The sequence below is a fragment of the Sprattus sprattus genome (assembly GCF_963457725.1).
Source record: "Sprattus sprattus genome assembly, chromosome: 11".
Classification (NCBI taxonomy): domain Eukaryota; kingdom Metazoa; phylum Chordata; class Actinopteri; order Clupeiformes; family Clupeidae; genus Sprattus; species Sprattus sprattus.
Window position 1 is genome coordinate 4,670,518 of NC_137909.1, and position 15,574 is coordinate 4,686,091.

The following is a 15,574-nucleotide window of genomic DNA, read 5'->3' on the forward strand; positions in this document are numbered from 1 at the left end:
AGTGGCTGAGGTTGGAGCAAAGTTACGCCAGCCTACGCCATCAGCTATGCAGAGGCCAGCATCACCATTTTCTCTCTCTCTCTCTCTCTCTACTCCTCGCTCTCCCTCTCTACTCTCCTCTCTCTTTCTCTTTTTATCGGTCATATGTGTCATTTTGCTGTTTTGTAAAAGATGACTCCCACAATCTCCCATGGTACAATTAAATCTCCCAATAGGAAGGAGCCAGAGACTCCTGTAAAGGTGACACAAACACAATCTATGGGCAAAGAGCAAATGATTACCACACTCGCAGTTTAATCAGAACTATCATTTATCTCACTTAATTTCAAGGACTTTCATCATTGTAACAGAATTTTTTTAATATATTGCTGAAAGATTAAAAGCCTTTTCGTCTCCAATTTAATTGGGACCTCATTAGTGCCGAGTCCATTTTAAAAGTGTTTAAGAAGGGAGACCGGCAATGTGGTCAAGAAGACAGTGTCCGCCAGCATGCACTCTACAGCTATGTGGTATACGCTGATATATATTGTATATAGGCTACTGTTAAGATCCCAGCGATCTAAGACATTTGTATTGCGATCGCTGCTTGTGTTCTGTTTGCTACTGTTTTGCTACGTGTTTTCCTATGTTTGTTTTGTTCCTGCGATCAGGCCATGTGCGTTTGTCATTGGTTGCAGACCCCGCCCCCTGCCTTTCCCTTACCTTTTCAGTAACTCACCGGTTTCCCATTTTACCCGTGATTTGTTGGCCTAATTGTTTCTCCCTCGCCTTGTTAATTCCCCTTATTGTTTTCACCCGTGTATTGCTCTGTTCCCATTCATTTCGTTGAAAGTTTGTGCATGAATTCGGTTCACCTGTGTTAATATCCTTGCCCCAAATTATCGTTGATAGCTTTACCTGAAATGTTTCACCTGTGTAATTCTGTTCCCCCTGCTATATATTGTTCTGTTCCTCTTTAGGATTGTAATTCTTTTCAATGCGCATCTATGCCCGAATTCTGTCTTTTCCAGAGTGCCTGTGGTATTGTATACGATTTTCTGTTTTGTGATCTGTGTTTTGCCCGTGGAATTCTGTTTGCCTGTTATCTCTTTTGGACTTCCTGATTTTTGCTCTTCTGTATTTTGCCCTTTTTGGAAATTTTAGCGTGGTCTGTTTTTGGAGTTTTTTGCAATCTGGTTTGCGATTGGGTCCTTGCCGTGAGAAAGCCTAACATAGGTATACATTGTATATAAATATTATATATACCAAACTGTGATGGATTATGTCTGGAGACAACTGCTACACAAGTGCTACAATTAATTTCTTCTAAAACTACTGTTAGGAGAAAATTCATACTCAGGTTTACCTCGGACTCCAGAGTTGTGTATAAATACCTTTTTATTCAATATGCATATAGGGCTGACTCATGTCTTGGCAGACTCCCACTCCCATCTTGGACGAGAGAGATGCAAAGTTAAACATCACACAAGGTTTATTTTGGTTGAAGTTAGCGTTTCTCTGACGTTAAAGCATTATGTCAGCAGAGATAACCACATGGTGGGTTTTGCAACGCAATGCTTCAGCAAGGCAGAAAATAAGGACTACTAGTTCTTCTTATCAGCCCTCGCTTACGCACACACAAAAGATACACGTTTAAGCACACATACAGAATAAGACAACGTCAGCACTTAAGAATCAAAGCTATACAGAGACAGAAACATCATGTTTCAGCTCACAAAGGCATATGATTAACATTCATACATACTTGATTAAAGGCACCCAGTGCAACTTTCGAGGCTTGAGACTCGAAAAATAAACATTCAATTTCTAGTGTCTTTTACATGTAGTAAGTTGCAATGACTCCATACCATTACATATCGACATTCAAGGAGCAAAGATGAGACGTCGTTGTGTGGTGAGAACTGATAGAAAATCGTAAACAACAACAATCGCCTGTGGGGAGAGGCCATTTTTCCATTGACGAATCCTGCTTTATTTATTGGTGGCACCAATAAATAAAGAAAATGGCGGCGATTGTTGTTTACGATTTTCTATCGGTTCTCACCACACAACGACGTCCCCACGACACAACGACGTGGCCACGACCCCTTGACCCTGTCAAATGCACATTCTGATCATGTCCCTGATTGTTTCTCTGCAGCTCTACTGCTCGCTGCGTACATATGTCCCCATGTGGGATTTATGACTGAGATTTGCGTAGCAGAGAATAATCTTCTAGATTAATGAAAGGACTTCCCCACATGGAAAAGAGGACACCGAATATGCCAAGATAAACCAATCCAAGTCCTTATATACCAACATACCTACCTTTCCCATTGGGGTTACCCTCACAAAACTTGTATGAGATGTTCGGACAAGACAAATGATTTCATGATTTGTTTCCTGTTTTTGCCATCTGTACTTGGAAATGGGACCTGATGAGGTTAGCCACTTACTTACGCTGAACATCTGGACAGAGATCTAAATACAGCATGGACATTTGTTCAGTTCAGTGAAGTGAAGCTAAAGCAGAACATACAGAAATACTGTTGTGTAAAATCTATTTGTGCTGTACTGCTTGATTCTATAATCAAAAATACTAGAACGAATATGAGATATGACCCCTCCCCCCCTCCCTCATTTACTACTGCACATATTCTTATGCATGACGTTAACCCACCTTGACTCCCGCCCCCACACATATGCATCAACTCTTCTCAGTGTCTTTCTGTGAGTTATGTGTAGGCTGATATAGACTTTGTGTATGAACAGAGTTAGAGAGAAACAGTGAGAGCGAAATACAGAGAGAGAGAGAGAGAGAGAAACAGTGAGAGCGAAAGACAGAGAGAAATAGAGAGAGGGAGAGAGAGTTCATGTGGCTGGGTAATGATCCATGTGAGATCAGGCTTGCTCTTTTTACTGATGAGGCTCCATGGTCGAGGATATCTTATGGCAGTAGGCTGGAGCATCTGGAGACCACCTACCCACACATCCACCCAGGCTCGCTAGGCACAAGCACACACACACACACACACCAGACACACAAGCACACACACACACACGCGCACTCACATGCGCACACACACACACACACACACACACACACACACACACACACACACACACACACACACACACACACACCCTGCAGATAGATAGGGTAGGCTTAGAGTTATTTTAGAACTGGTTCATTCCCTCTGAACCCTAAACCCTGATCAGAGGCATTGGTGCACTACCTGCAACACCCAGTTTCACATCCAGCATCCAGCTCCTGTTTCAATCATACCTGGGAAGGAATGTGATATTAAAAAAACCTTCCAGATTTGGGTTGAGCCCCACAGGGCTGGCGGCACTAATCTTGATTGACTTATCTTCCAGAACAGACTTCACTATCTGTCCGAGATCACAGAGACTGGCCTACCAGCATGTCCTTTGAAGACGCTCTTTAAATCCCATGCCTTCTCTACTGACTCCGCCAACACAAATGTCAATACATGTAAATAAACCACAGCTTACAGTAACACCCCAAGCTCAGCCTCTGACATTAACGCATCTGTGGGGGTGCATGTGTGCGTCAGTGTGTGAGCTCATCTTCATTACTGAACAAACCACTGCCTGCAATCCTAACAAGGAATTTTCAAGGACTAGCTTAGAGGGTGTGCTGCATTGACTGTCATTACTTAAGGGGTTCTTTTCCGATTCTGTCCTCTGACTTACGGTAATGGACCTTGGAAGGGGACTGGGTGGCCTCTCTCACCTCTTCATATTTGCCCTTGCATTGATGGGGATTACCAGCTGTGCTTGCCACATCATTTCAGTCAATGTTTTGTCATTGGCACGTGACATAAATTCCTTAAACATCCATAAACATGAAGGCAGTTTGATGTGGGTCTCTAAAAGCGAAGATACGCATCATATTATATTTACTGAAAGCACACATGCAATGTACAATGCAACTCAACTCTAGGGTTTATAACATATTCATACAGACAATTTATAATGTCTGACATAAACCTTCATAATTGTACTCAAATGTTCGTAACTATACATAGAATGTTTTAATATTACGGCACAAATCTGTATAATGCAAAGTAACTGTATTCATGCCAAAATGTTTTGACAGTTTGTCTAGATTGTCTAACAGTCAACACAGCAATAACAAGAGTTCAACTGAAAGCCCACAACAGCAGGTGTACCTCCAGAGGATGGTAGGACAGAGGAGGACACAAACTAGTCTCCCTGGCACATTATACAAACCACAAGGTTTGATTTAACAGCTCCAGTTGATGAGGCAGCAGCACAGCCTGAGTATAGACTGTCTGCAGATGGACACTGTCTGTGAGGAAAATCAGCACAGTGAGCAAGAATGGAATAGGGAGGGAGAAGAAATTGTACTTTAAGGCAAGATGTGATCTCTTGTTCATTGGCAATCAGCTTTCGGACAATGAGCCATTCTCAGCCATTTCACTTTTGCAGGGTGAAAAAAAAATCATGCGTCAGTCTACCTTTTAGAAGAGCTATTGGGTCATAAATAGAAAGTGTGGCATTTCTATTGTAGGTTGACCTTGAGTCTAACAATTGAAGGTAGAAACAAGAGGTCAATCATCTTTGTTTCCACCTGAGCAAATCAGAGAAAATTACCAACAAAACATGTTCGGATCAGTGCTCTCAAGATAAGCCATTTGAAAGTGAGCTCACCACTGGAACACTCAAAGAGAAATGCCCTGAGGGAAAACTATAGGAGTCTGATTAACAAAGGAGTCACCAGCACTGTTGGTTTAATTGCAATTCATTACATCAGCGCGGCCAAGCATGAGTATGAGTTTAATGTGAATGTGTGATACTATATTTTTGGCTTGTGATACTTGGTAACGAGTCTCATGATCCATCCTTAATTTCTTCTTTAACTTTTTTCTTTTTACACAGTGACAAAGTCACAAATATTCATCACCTCTGTTTTTACTGCATTTTTCAAGGCAATAGAGCAAGACTCTATCACTCTAGCTACAGTGGTTCTTAATGAAACAAGTGATGGTTAATAAAAATGGAATTTATTTGAATTGATAATAATTTTACATATTTCCACCTCTATCTTTGATATTTCTTTCACATGTCTAGGATGTGGTGGTTCTTGGGTTAGATCTAGTTTCTTGATCCTAAAGAGCACAAGTGGAGCTCCTATAGTAGCAAACCATTTAGGTTGTCTAATTTATGTGTATTAAAGCAACATTATGTAACAATTTTACCTTAAAATTACAGCTTCAAAAATAATTTTGGTGATAAACTGACTTGTAATATGGAGAATGACGTCTGTGCCACTGCCACAGCACACCTGGTATTGCACTTTGCGCCTTTGGTGGACAGGGCGCGACACCTCACACAAGAACTATGTAATGCTTTATGGCACCGCCTCACACAACAGCTAGACCCTTCTGCTACTTATAAGAAGAAGCTAGCACAGTATTTTCTTTACGGACATAATGGCAGAGGCCAAGGAAAAAACAAGAAGGATGTTGTCGGAGGCAGCGAGGAAGAGTGGAATAGGAAGAGTGCCTTATTTAGCAAGAGACCGAACAAGAGTCAATCTCGGACTGGCTTTTACTCGTTGGAGAGAGCTAAAAGAGACAAAAGGATGCAAGTCAGATTCTAAGCTGGCCTTCTTTCTGTTGGACTAGTCAGTACGTTATTAGCTGTCTTGTTATGTCTTGTGTTGCACTTGCTTGATGTTTGGCTGTGTTAGGAAAGTTGTCGACTCGGTAGTTTTTTCATCATACACATCCCGTGTTAGATTTAGGTGAATTTCATATATTAGATCATAACTCCACACACCAGACTGTAACACAGTTTGGTCCACACTCTTAGATTGAATAGCACAAGGCATCAGGCTTGGCCTCTGGTCTTTTGTCTATGTTGAGAGCCATCAGATGTGGGTCCTGGCTTTTGTGTGTCATGGAGCTAGAGCTATTAGGGTCTATTAGTTTGCCTTTGTCTACTAAGCCACGACAAGATGGTTGAAGCCAAAGGTATAAGCTTATACAGTATATGGCCCTACCTGGCTATAGCCCTTTTTCAAATCTAGACCTCCCCTTTGACCTTTGACCCCCCCCCCCACACTATAAATGTTTTCTGTAATGTATAGAGAAGACCTCCTCGTAACCAGAAGACCTTTCCTGGCAGACGAAGACATGCCTGGTGGCATGCTTGTGTGTGTCGAGGAACCAAAGCTAGTGTCTAAATAAATACATTATTTTGCTAAGCTGTCTTCCACAGACTCTTACCCTGAATAAAGCTAACTTGAATAAGTACTGGCATTCGACTATTGCAACAGGGAATTTTGCCGAAGTACTGCAGATTCTTTCACTGACAATGTTATTTATGATGGAATGTGACGTAAGCTGTTACCTTATCGGTAACCTTATCGGTGTCATCCCTCTCATGGAGATTTATAGATTTCCCAGATGCCTAAATCATCAACCTCAATCTCAGGCTAGCATCCAAATAAACTCATCTCACTTCAAAAAGTGTGATCGGTCTTGGTCAATTTCACGTCAAATAAGCCTTGGAAGTTTGCAACCTTGAAAACTTAACTCAGCTTACTAGTTAGCTTATAATAAATTACACTGTCAAATGTAGGTATATTGTGCACAATATGTGCGTTTATCATGTCACCAACAACATTTTATTAGATTACTCATAGTCCATATTCAAACAGTTACTAAAACAATGCATAGCTGGAAATACAAACAGTGTTTCAGCCCAACTGAAAAAAAAAATCATAATAAATGAAGCTATGCAGGATCATATTTGTGTACAATCTTGTAATCTTACGCTATTACTATTACAGGTAATATTACTTTACCTTGTCAGTCGACATGCTTCTTTGGCTCTGGCCTTGTCTTTGGCGGTTCCATATCCTTCAGCTTGTCAACAAATGCATGTGTACAGCTGTCCATTAAAGGGTTTAATTTGTATTTACAACAGTGGTGTAAAAGTGAGCTACACTGCGCAACTTTAGGGGATTTCAGTAGCAAAAAATACCAATTCTCTCATAATGGGGCTTTAAAACTAATGTTTGAAACTCATGAAGTTTATTTGCAACAACACAAGTCAAATAAATGTAATCCATAGCCACTAGCTGGTTAGCTGATGTTAGCAAACGTTTTCTATGCCATGGACACTCCCAAATGTTTATCCACACAATCACTCTGCCAGCTGTAGGCCTAGGGGGATGGTAGCTCACAGAACTGGCGAACAAGATTATCGTGCTGTAAAATAATTAAATTAATTTAAATCATGCCATTACGTTTTCATACCTGGTTAAGTGATCGTGTTGCCCCCCAGGTGTCTTGAAAAAGTGCCGCCCCTGATCTACATGAAATCTGTCACTGTCATCTGTCACTGTCTAACACTTATTGGTTAGCAGGGCATTAATCTGCTGCTGTTGAGAAATCACAATTTTCTGCAGAAATGCATCTCTAGTTCTTTATTCCATCCATTTGCTGTACCTCGGGTAGTAGTGGCTAACCATTCTTCCTTATGTTGAAGCATTGAAGTAATTGTAGCTAGCGTAGAGTAAGGCAATTATGGTCCTCCGTTGCTGCAATACAATGGCGCATAGTTGGTGAAAATGCATCTCTAGTCTTAGTTTTATTCCGTTTTTTTTAGAGCTGGTTCAACTTTTCACAACATTCGTTCTATTCTAATACTTTGTTGTGTGATTGTACTCAGTTAATTGATAGGTCCGCTGGTTTTGTTGTACTTGCCATTTTCAATTGCTTATTTATTCATTGGGAATCAATGGGGGGATGTTATATGTGTTGGTGGTGCATGGTTCGATTCCCAGTCAGAGCGCATTTGAAAGTTGTAGTATATTTGTTAATAATTCTACTCATTTTTTGGGCCTTCTTGGGTCATCAGCTGGGGACCACTGGTCATTGATGTTTCGCTCCTTTAACCCCAGGACATCGACCGGTGGCGTAGCGATGGCTGGGAATTCTCCCTGCCAACCCCACTGACGCCCTAGGTGTTACTCGGCCCCCAGCTCCTATCCTTCCTCCGCAGCCACAACCAGAAGCTGCCCATCTCGGCCTCCTCCGCCAGCTCCTTTGTCGCTCTCCGGTGGCCAGCTCCTGTGCAACCCAGGTCTCGGAGCAGGCAAGAGGTTGAAGAGCCAACAAAGCCCCTACACCCCACCTCTACAGGGCATATAGTTGCTTTCCAGCCAGCCTCCCTGCACTCAGCTGCCAGGTCTGAGTATTTTTTTTGCACGTTTCCTCTCATGCGCAGCTTCCAGTCCCCCCTCCCATGGAACAGTGAGCTCCACCAAGAGGACCGTTTCGCTGGCCACGGACCATAGCACCATGTCTGACCGTAGCGATGTTTCGGTGATCTCCCTGGGGAACTGCAGCTGCTTTCCGAGGTCGACTTTCATGCTCCACTCGCTGCCGGGTGAGAGGAGCCTTCCCATGTTTGATGGGCAGGGGGCATTGATGTTCTCGCCAGCCCTTGCAAACTGGATGGTGTGCCTTGCTGGGGCAGCTGCCCGGCTGTTTGCTTCCCGTCTGCACGACTCGGCCACCTCTGCCAGCTTCTTCAGGACAGCGTCGTGCCGCCATCTGTAGCGGCCTTGTGACAGTGCAGTCTTGCAGCCTGACAGGATGTGCTGGAGGCTAGCATTGATGGTATTGCAGAGGGGGCAGCTCTCTTCAGTGCCGAACCACAGGTGGAGATTTTGGGGACAAGGTAGGGTGTTGTAGGTCGCTCTGATCAAGAAGCTGATCCTGGCTTGGGGGATCTTCCACAGGTCGGGCCATGACATCGGCCTGTCCAAGATGCCTTCCCATGATGACCAGACCCCCTGCTGGCTCTGAGACACCGCTTTGATGGTATAGCGTTCCTGCTCAGACCTTACCACCTCCACCACCACCATGGCTTTCCTCTGTTGCTTGACCTCCGGCCAAGACCTGCTCGACCCACTTGGACTCTGCCAACCACCTTGCGATGTTTTAGCCTCCGGATTGCCTTGACGACCTCTTCCTTCCACTTCCTTCCTGTTCGCACTTGGGTGCCCGTTGCCCTGACAATGGGGTCAGAGGATTCTCTCAACTCCAAGACCATCCGAGCCTTCTCCTGTTTGTATCCCAGGCTGATGGAGTGGAGCGGCAGCTGGAGTGTGTTCTGACCGAAGAGACCCACATCTGAGAGGCATCTTGGCAGTCCCAGCCATTTCCTGATGAAGGAGTTTGCCAGCCCGTCCAGCTTGCTTGCCATTGAGGAAGGGACCTCACTCAACTTCAGCGGCCACATCACCCGGTGGTAGAGTATGTGCTGGTAGCACCATACCTTGCACTTTCCCGGGAGCTGGCTCCGGTGGATCCTGGCCAGGCCGTCTGCCTCTCCCACCTGCTTATCAGAGAGCTCTGCTGTGTGGGATCGCCCCAGGCTACGGATGGGTTGTTTCGAGAGCAACGGGATCTCTTCTCCCCCTGCAGTGAAGATGGTGTGGTCATTTCTGACCCCTTTCCTGAGGGACAGGCTTCGTGACTTGGACGGTTTGATCTTCATCCTCGCCCAGCCTATAAGCTTGTCCATCCTCCTCAGCAGTCTTGTTGTACATGCTGCTGTCTGGAGGATGGTGGTGACGTCATCCATAAAGCCTCTCAGCGGTGGTAGCCTTTTGCCGGATGGCAGTTTCATCCCTCCGACCATTTTCCTCGCCCCGATGAGGATGATCTTGAAGGCTCCGGGAACAGGATGGGAGAGATTGAACATCCCATTGCTATGCCCACTTCAAGCTGCCAGCCTGTGGTGAAGTCCTGATGGGCACAATACATCTGTAGGTCAGCGAAGTACTTGGCCACCAGGGGCCGTATTCACAAAGCTTTTTATCTTACCACTAAGAGTGCTCCTAACTCGCGCTAAAACATTTTACGTAGGAGTAATTTCTTAAAAGTGATTCACAACGCCTCTGAGACCTACTCATACTAAGGATAATACAAACTCCTAAGCTTAAGATAAAAGCACCGTTGCTATGGATGACGTCGATTCTCATGCACGAGTTTAGAAGGGGTGAGGACGGTGATTGGTTGTTGACAGGCTCTCTCATTAAAAACTCATTTGTGACGTCCCTCTAACAATCCCACTATATCAACTGAAAATAAGAGAATAAGCTAGGCTTCAAATTAAGTCATATTAAATAGTTATGGACAGTGCAGTTAGCAGAATGCACACGCATGATGACAAGTTTGTGCATCCAACGGGAATGACACTTTGCACGTTAAGAGAAAAAGAAAGCGATCAATATAAAATATGGCAATTGCATGTAATCAAGGCAGCAATAATTAAAGCACCCAGCAAACTGTTAGGCTATTATATTTCCAGCCCTTGACCACTTCAAATATCAGCACATACGGCCCTTCAAGCGAAACGAACGTGAAACGTAGCCTAAGCGATAGCCTACTGGTCCCAGGACCAATAGCCACTGTCACCCCAGCGGCATCCAGCTGGTAAGTTCTCAAAAACCTGCTGCAGACCACTCTCCGTTGAAATGCACGAGTCATCGGTACATCCAGGCCACGGCAGACGAAAACGTCCTCATCTTTTGATGGGGCAATTATTGTAATGTTTGTCCCTGGACATTCCTGCGATCGCCATGGAATTTATTTTGATCTTGTGTAATTGGCGATTGTCCAAAGGCAACTGGATAAACTGTTGGATGATGTGGGGTCTACAGTGCGTTGATAGTTTGATGAATTAAACGGCTAACTGATGATTCCCAGTGTCGTCATTTGCGTTCATCCGCGAAGCCAAATAGGCTATCTTTATGTTTCGTAACATTTCACTTCGGGACACATCGTTGTTTAAAGGCGTCATTGCATCCCGCGCTAATTCTACGACAATATTAATACCTTCACGGTTTAAGCAATGTCTTTTATCAATTCCAAGTCGGCTGCAGCCATCTTACGATTTTTTGTGAATAAGTCTTAGTGACTTAGGAGTCCTCATGAGGAGTTTTAAGCTGTCTTAGACTTAGGTGCTACTTTTAGGGATAAAATACTTTGTGAATTGCTCTTAGTAAAAAAAAATAGGAGTCCTAAATTTAAGACTGACACGCCCATTATTTTTAGGAGTTTCTCCTAAATTCGCCACTTATGAGCTACTTTTAGCCCTAAGATTCTTTGTGAATACGGCCCCAGGTCTTTGATGCAGTTGGTGTGTGGAAGAACTCCAAGGCGAAGTCAATCAATTGGTGCGGAACAGACCCGTATGCGCTGGCAAGATCCAGCCACACAACAGTCCCAGTCAGAGCGCATTTGAAAGTTGTAGTATATTTAAGCAATATAGCACGAGTGGGAGTGGGGTAGGTAAGGGCGTAGGCAACAACACCCATGGGATTATCCCTTACCTACCCCACTCCCACTCGTGCTATATTGCTTTTATAAAACAATTCTACCGTCAACAAATTAACATTTCAACACAAAGTTATTGATTAAAAATGGTTTATTTCGACATTGTTTCTCCGCAACAAAAAATAGTTCCATTGTCAACGTCTTGGTTTGGAATTTTAAGAATTTTGAATTAACGGTTGTCATGAACGCGAATATTTCATCGCGGAGTGATTTATTATTAGCTGTGAAAAGTCCCGTAACTGTTGGTATGTTGACGAATAACCTATAGCATGGAACGTTTCTCGTCCAATCAGAAACAGCTAAATTACGCGATAGAACCCAATTGTTTTATAATTGTTAATAATTCTACTCAAAGCTGTTATGAAATTCCATTTGCCTATCAATGTTATGTTGGTTTGGAATCAGCATATAGCCCTAATAAAAGATGTCAGAAGTCGCAAGTCAACTTAATTTATCTGGCACACTTTTCTGAATAGACTTTATAATAATAATGCGGTCATTTTCATTTTCTTCCCAAAGAATACACACATACGTGTGTGTGTGTTGTCTCTTTATGTGTGTAAGAATGTCAGTGGGTCATTTGAGTTAGAGAATCGCTGCCCTGCGGCTTGTGAGATGATATTTATTGCTCATCAAACTGGTGGTAGGAGAGACGAACCTCTGTAGGGTGAAGTGAATCCATGGAATTGCATTGGTTAGGGTATGCAACGGCCGACTGCTGCTGCAATGCATTCACATTATTTTTGCAGAAATGTACCTCTAGTTTACAATGCGATCGCCTCTGGAGACATTAAACTCACTTTTTCCTCTGCCTCTGTCCAAGAGGCCACTGTTTCTGAAACTGTCTATATGCATACTAACACTCAAACACTCCTTCACTCACTCCCTCTCAAATTAACCTTGGCCAGGCAGAGATGACCAAAGGTCAGCCCTGAGCCTGTAATGCTATTTTGGTCGTATTTGAAAGGAGATAATACCCTTTAATCTAGCTGTGGCCAAGCCGGTGGGGAAGGAGACAGGCTAAGTGAATGTATAAATATGTACTCTGTGTGAGAGGGTTTTTTGTGTGCATGTGCATCTGTCTATATGATAGTAAAACTTGTAGTTCCAAACGAAATTCATTGTTCTAGTTCATGTTGAACTTCCAATCAAGCATGGTTGTCATATATGTGCAGGGAGAGCCACAGACAAAGTACATATTTATTCACTTATTCCACATGTACATATTTTATGGCAATGTCAAGGTTGGCATTAGACTTTCTGTGAACATTTACCCTCTTAAGGAGGTTTAGGCTGTAGAGTATAAAATATCCCACAGTGAAATAGCACCAGAATGAGGTGCCTGGATTCCTGGGCTGCAGAGGTAGGCTAGATAGACCCCCAGTCCATTGTGTGTGACACGGTGACAGCAGCATTACTGGAGGCCCTAAATAAGGTCCCCACAGACCACAGACCACAGACTACACTGTCTAGAGTCACCTCATTATACTAGTATGGCTCAGGGACTTAAGCACTTGGCAGAACTGTGCATTCCCAAGAGAGCAGCCTGGTGGATGGCAATCAGAACCCATGATCCAAAGGCACTTCTGCTTAAACGTGCCCCACACAGAGAACATTAGACGGTTGTTGCCATTTTATAAGATGATTTTATAGTTGATTGTAATTTACTATTAAAGGTTTGCAAAAAATGTATGGTCCTTGTTTGTCCTCTAAATTTATTAAACATGAGAATCCTAAAGAAGGTGTCTATCACTAAATTCCACTGTCCACAATGTAATGTAAGTTGATCAAAAACATGAACACATCTTCAGATGGAAGCTGCCTAATAGAATAGAATAGAAATAGAAAAGCCTTTATTGTCATTGTATTTACATACAACGAAATTTGGAGTGCTTCTCCTGTTGGTGCGTCTAGGGACAACATATAACACAACAACAACATATAACACAACAATATTGCATATCTAAAAAACGGTAGGAATAGCATAAAATATATATAAATATTAGGTGTGCATCAAAGCGCTGTGGAATATATTAAAGTACCTATGTATATATTATCATACAATATACAGCAAAAGCACACAGCATAACATAATATACATATATATATATATATATATATATATATATATATATATATATACTTATATGCAATATATACAACACCAGTACACAGAATAAGAAATACAGAAATACAGAGCTAGTATGTGTGACTTGCAGTCAATCAATAAAGTGAAGTTTAGTGCATGACTGTATTTAGTGTTCTGATGGCCGTAGGGAAAAAACTGTTCCTGAGACGTGTGGTCCTTGCTCTAAAGGATCTGTACCGTCTGCCTGAAGGTAGGAGAGTAAACAGGTGGTGGCCTGTTAAAACCATGTGTCTCCAATATGTTCCTATGAGTCTGAAATCCCTGATGTACGGCATTCTGTGAGAAAGAAGCAGCGCAAAGCTTTATGTGTCTGACTCTTGAAATTTCAGAACTTTTGCAAGGCTCTGGTGAAGGCACCCCACGATAACAAGGGTTTAGCCCATCTAACAGATGCTAGCAAAGGCGAGATTTTTTTTATTATTTTGGGAGGAGGCAGGCTGTCAGAAGGCTGTGTTCTCCTGAGACCGGTGTGACTAAGAGTCTGCACAGAAATAGCATTCATTAACCTTTCATTGAGTTAGTAGAGCTGCAGCTCTGATATTTAATTACATTAATGGCACAGTTTAATATGCTGAATAAGGAAATCACACGGCAGAAACACTAGCCTGGTCCAAAGAGCCACTTTGGCTATTTGATCCAAACTAGATCCCTAAAGGCTGATATGATTTACAAATACAAAACACAGTGTAGCAGACCTTTTGACATTGACAGAATGCATTATGTGCCACCACTTATTGGTACCAATTAATGTATTACAAAACCATTTAACACAACATTATTCATGAACAGAAAGCCAAACATTCACTGAATAGACTGGTGTGTTTTTCATTTTGTTGAAAAAAGGCTGAATGCACTTCTCACTTTGTGGACAAAATTAACTAACTTCATACAAAAGTAATTATGTCCATGCAATAGGCCAACATTATACTTTTGTGGCAGGAAATACCCAACACACCACACTATAATAATTCTGAGCCATCACATTTTTTTTGGTTCACATGACCTTGTTGCTGTAATATGGAAAGTATGTGTACTAAAGGTCTTCGGTCCTATACATTCTGTCAGCAAGTTACAGATGGAAAGTTACAAAAGCAAAGGCTGCTTGAACTTGCGTAGGCATCAGTTTATTTTGTGTGCTCTAGAACAAGAGAGAGATATGTCCATGAAACTATGATGTGTGCAAAATGATTTTGGTCTTCACATCCCATGAGTCGGCAAATTATAGAACGCATTCTATCCACGGAAGCAAAGGATGTTTGTTATAGTGCCGGTGTTTTGACTCTTGTGCATATCATACTTTCAGTAATATGAGGTGCGGACACCCTTCGTTTAAGTCTAGAGCAAACACATTCCTCATTAGTGGAGTAGCTTCACAGGAATATTAGTAAGAATATATCCTCCTCAGAGTAGCCAGCATCTTGTGGTGGTCACTAGGTGAGGAAAAAGGGTTATTTTAGGACATTATTTATGTTATGATATGACTGTTAGCTATTAGCACATCTGATGGGCTATTTACTTTGGGAGGAGAAATGTGATGAAACAGTGAGGTTGAGTATGCAATTGCTTGTTGACTAAGAAAAAAAAATTCTGAATAGAATTTCAGTTTTCTATCTAGAGATGCTCTATTTGCATTCTGTTCTGTTTTCTGTGATACCCTTTCAACACAAATGTATTGTCTATATCATTATTTGCCTTTCTTAATGGACAGCAAAGAGGGTGGGTATAAATGATTAAAACAGTTTACAATATTGACCAACAAAAATCAATGTAAAACAAATAGCACATGAATCTGAGTTAAATTAGCTCCACTGACAAAAATTAGCTTTGTTAATGTCATGGCAAACCTATATCAAGCTTAGTTATGGCCTATATCCATCCGGGGAAACAGAAGCAATTGATTCCAAGGTCTCTCTCTGTGGAGGCCTAATGAAATGCCCTTTAATCAGACTCGGAATCAGCAGCGATCGGTCCGTGAGGCTGTTTTCAATTCAGGCAATCACCAATGCATCACCTGCAACTCTCACACTGAAACACAGCG